Consider the following 4,383-nt stretch of genomic DNA (forward strand, 5'->3'; position numbering starts at 1 on the left):
TTTGCTTTATTTGTGTAAATAAACATTATGCGGAGTTGAAATCAAGAACTCATAGCAAGAGATATTTTACTAGCTCAGATAAATAAAAAAATTGATTTGTTTGTATGAATGAATTCGTTAGAATATACCTGTGTAGATTTGACCGTTTATGCCAACAAGAATTACAACAAGCGGATCTAGCAAAATAAGAATGAAATTCTATTTAAGACTTCAATATACTTGAAGATCGAAAAACATCAAAATGTCTTCTAACATTCAACTTGTGAACCAGGGAAATGATGCCACCATGAAATATTAATTCTCTCGTTCTATTCTTTTTTATTTACAAATAACGACAAAGCTCTCTGAAAGCTAATTTAGAGATGAGGAGTAGAGATCTAATAATGAATAAAAAATTCGCTGACTCCTTCACTTCGTCTCTTTTTCTAACGATGATGGAATATTATCTCTTCATGAAAAGAGAAAGAGTCAGTATCGCACTATTCTTTCCAAGATATTGATCTAAGAAGAAAAATCATGTAATAATCATTTTTCTTTAAAATAAAAGACTTTTAAAGGATTCTGCACTATAATTCCTTCTACAATAAAATATATATTGAGAAGAAATAAATCATTTTGATAGAGAAACTTACATAAAGAATGATAAGTGGTTCAAGGGCAAGAAGAATTATTTAGAGATCAATAGGGATAAGTGCAAGCAAGGGGGTATTCTAATTCATTTTTCTTCTCTTAAAAACGTTTTTTTATTCCCCCTCCCTTAAAAACATTTTTTGTTTAATTTTTCCTTATTTATCTTTAATTAAAGTTTGTTTTATTTTCTTTTATATATTTTCAATTGAAGTTTTTTTATTTTCTTTTATATATCTTTAATTAAAGTTTATATATATATATATATATATATATATAGATGATGTGACATTTTTTAGGCCTGAAATTTTATTTATATTTTTGTAGTTTTTTTTGTTTTTAAATTTTATATTATTTTTTTAAATTCTAGAAGACTGCAATTTCACTTTCAAATTTTATTGAATATCAAAGTGACCATATTTAATTCTCATCATCAATTATTCTATTTATTTTTTTACTTCCTTACCTTAATTTGATCATTACTCTCATTTATATCATTTCCTTAAATCACCTTTTTTTTGTTTTTAAATTTATTTATCTATAAGGTATTGAAATAATATGGAAAGTTACAAAAAAAAATTATTCTCTTTTCTGATAAAAAAGAATAATATGATAGTTTGAAAAAGAATGAGAAGGCAAGGCATGAAATTGAGAAAAAGTAAAAGGAAGGAAAAGAAAAAAAAAAGGAAAAAAAAAAATTAAAAAGCTATCTATATATAAAAGGAGAGGAAAAAACGACATGTTTTAGCACCACAATTATTTTTAAATTTTGTTATTTTTAGTTATTTTAAATAATAAATTCAAATTCAATAACTTAATTGTCTTTAGTTAATTTAAATAATAAATTCCATTTTAAAAAAAATAACAATTTAAAACAGTTTTTTAAATATCAGAAACTTATTATCATATTCTTTATTGTATTGCCGATGGAATCTTCTATCTATATATAAAAGGAGAGGAAAAAACGACATGTTTTAGCACCACAATTATTTTTAAATTTTGTTATTTTTAGTTATTTTAAATAATAAATTCAAATTCAATAACTTAATTGTCTTTAGTTAATTTAAATAATAAATTCCATTTTTTTTAAAAAAATAACAATTTAAAACAGTTTTTTAAATATCAGATTTTTTTTAAAGAACTTATTATCATATTCTTTATTATATTGCCGATTGAAAAGTGGGTAATAATTCACTAAATTTTAAAATCCTTTTAATCAGACATTATTATTATTGCTACTACTACTACTACTACTACTACTACTAATAATAATAATAATAAAATAATAATAATAATTGAATTTCAAAAATATGTGTAAACTTATAGAAACCACCATAAAATTTTGATTTTTTTAATTACAATAATAATAATAATAATAATTGAATTTCAAAAATATGTGTAAAATATTTAAATAACAAAATTTTAGAAAAATAATAAATAATAATAAAATAAAATATAAAACGGCTGTGAATCAACCATTTTCAAAAAATAAAAATTAAAGTTTTTAACTCTTATTAATAATAGATAAAAAGCAAAAATGGCCACTAATTAATATGGAAAAATCATTTTAAATAATAAATTTATAAATTGAAAAAGTTATAAATAGAAAAAGAAAATTACAAAAGGGTTGTGAATCAACCATTTTCAATAAATAAAAATTAAATAACTTAACTCTTATTAATAATAATAATAAAATAATGAAAAGTAAAATGGCCACTAATTAAATGTGAATTTTTCAAAAAAATAACCAACTCACGAATTTATTTACTTTTTTTTTAAAAAGAAAATGTATATATAAAAAAGACCCAAAAAAAGAAGAAGAAGATAAAATCTAATAAATTCCATCTTTATCTAACTTCCCATTTAAATCTGAAAATTTGCTTAAAGGATAATCAAATACAGTTTAATTTAAATCTGAAAAAAAAAAAAAAAAATTGAAAATGGTTTTTTTCGAATATGTAACCACCTTTTATTTTTGAATTCTTATAATAAAGGTAACCACCTACTTTATCCATTTGCTTCATTCATTCTATAAATAAATGTCTTCTTTTTTCAGAAAAAATTTATTCATTTTGTTAGTATTATCCTTTAGAACAATCATTTTTCGGAGTGAGAAATTCATCAATGCACAGATGTATTGCTTCAAGCAGTGAATTATCATATGCATTAATTTAAAATCAGGTATGAAAAACTATCCAAGATTTTTTTAAATTACATACCAAAAATGTGGACTTCTATCAACTATCAATATGGTTGATAGTTGTTACAGTTGATTAATTATTTACAGTCTATTGTTCTTCTTCTAATAAAATAATAGTTGAAAGGAAAAATTGTTGTATAAAGGAGTATGGGTGGTCGTTGATTATTTATATTATAATTATTATAATTATAATAAATATAATTCTTTATTTATCATGCGAGTTTCTAATATAAAAAATTATCATGCACTAATATTGTTTTATATCTTGTAGATTTGAGTTGATGTGATCCCCGCAACATGAAAATGTCAAGTTGAAAGTGGTGGTGTGTGTGTGTGTGTGTTTGTGTGTGTATATTGCTTTTGTGAGGAAATCTACTATGTCATTTGTTAAATTTACAAGTACTAATTTTTAGACTTATTTAATTAAAGAAGAAAAAGTTTTACAATTTATGGGGAAAAAGTCATTCTAATGATAAGATTGTACAATTGAATTCACGCTACATAAAATAAAATTAAAAAGAATCAAAACAATTTTAAGCAATACATTACCATTTAAAATATTAATATAAATATATATATCAATAAAATTGTCACGAGGTACAATGTGTTGTATTTTCAATGGTAAAATTGAAAGAAGAAGTCATTAACATTCTTGCTAAGAGTAGGCAGATCTGATGTTCACTTCATATTACTTTCAAATTTACATTTTAAGAGATTGTGCTATCGTATTTTTCATGTAAGAAATTTATTTTGCTTTCCTAATTTTCTATCAATTTCTATTAGTTTTTGCCTTTATCTTTTTACATTTTAGTTTTGGAGATTGTTATTTGCATTATAGAGAATGATGTTTTATGCTATTATTTGGAAAAATATATGTTGGATACAAAAATAAATTGACGAACTATTAAAAAATATTGCAATGAAGACATAGTATGTGCTAACATATATGCAATCATCTAGGATTTTATAACTGAAGAAGATGATTCACATAATTTTGCCGAAAATGTTCAGTAAGTTCTATTTCTTAATTATTTCATATTTATTAATGATTATCTTTATTATGCAATATGATGAAATGACTTAAAATAGTGTGATTTTTGTTTTCAGATTGAAGGATTGCATAGCATGTTGAGGATTGAAGGGTTGCATAGCCTATGACAAGAAACTTCTTCTTCTTTTTTAAAAATTTAATAACTCAAATTTATTATTTATTATAAATTATAATAATAAATTGAATTTAAAAAAATAATAATTCCTCTATAGACAAAATAATAAATTAAATAATTTTATAATAATAATTTATTTTAATATATAGGCTAACTTAGAATAAGAAGTATTCCCTATTATATCTTTTAATAATCGTGTAAACTAAATTGTCATAATGTAAAATTATTATAGCTTTTTATCCTTTATGAATAAAAAATAATAATTAAAGCTAACGTTGAATTGTACATACAAAATAAAAGACATATGGACAATTTTATAAATATATGGCTTATCTTACTATACTAGAAATTACATTTGAAAATGGAATAAAATGGATGAGATTCACGTTG

General features: G+C 22.0%; 1 long non-coding RNA gene across 1 annotated transcript; it reads left to right on the forward strand.

Moving 5' to 3' along the window:
- The first annotated feature begins 2,756 nt into the window (after positions 1–2,756).
- On the forward strand, positions 2,757–3,981 carry LOC107059012 (uncharacterized). The gene is made up of 3 exons (XR_001472473.1): positions 2,757–2,808; positions 3,099–3,150; positions 3,935–3,981. It is a non-coding gene; the product is annotated as an uncharacterized lncRNA (long non-coding RNA).
- The last annotated feature ends 402 nt before the right edge of the window (positions 3,982–4,383 follow it).

The sequence above is a fragment of the Solanum tuberosum genome, unplaced genomic scaffold (assembly GCF_000226075.1).
Source record: "Solanum tuberosum cultivar DM 1-3 516 R44 unplaced genomic scaffold, SolTub_3.0 scf00752, whole genome shotgun sequence".
Taxonomy (NCBI): Eukaryota; Viridiplantae; Streptophyta; class Magnoliopsida; order Solanales; family Solanaceae; genus Solanum; species Solanum tuberosum.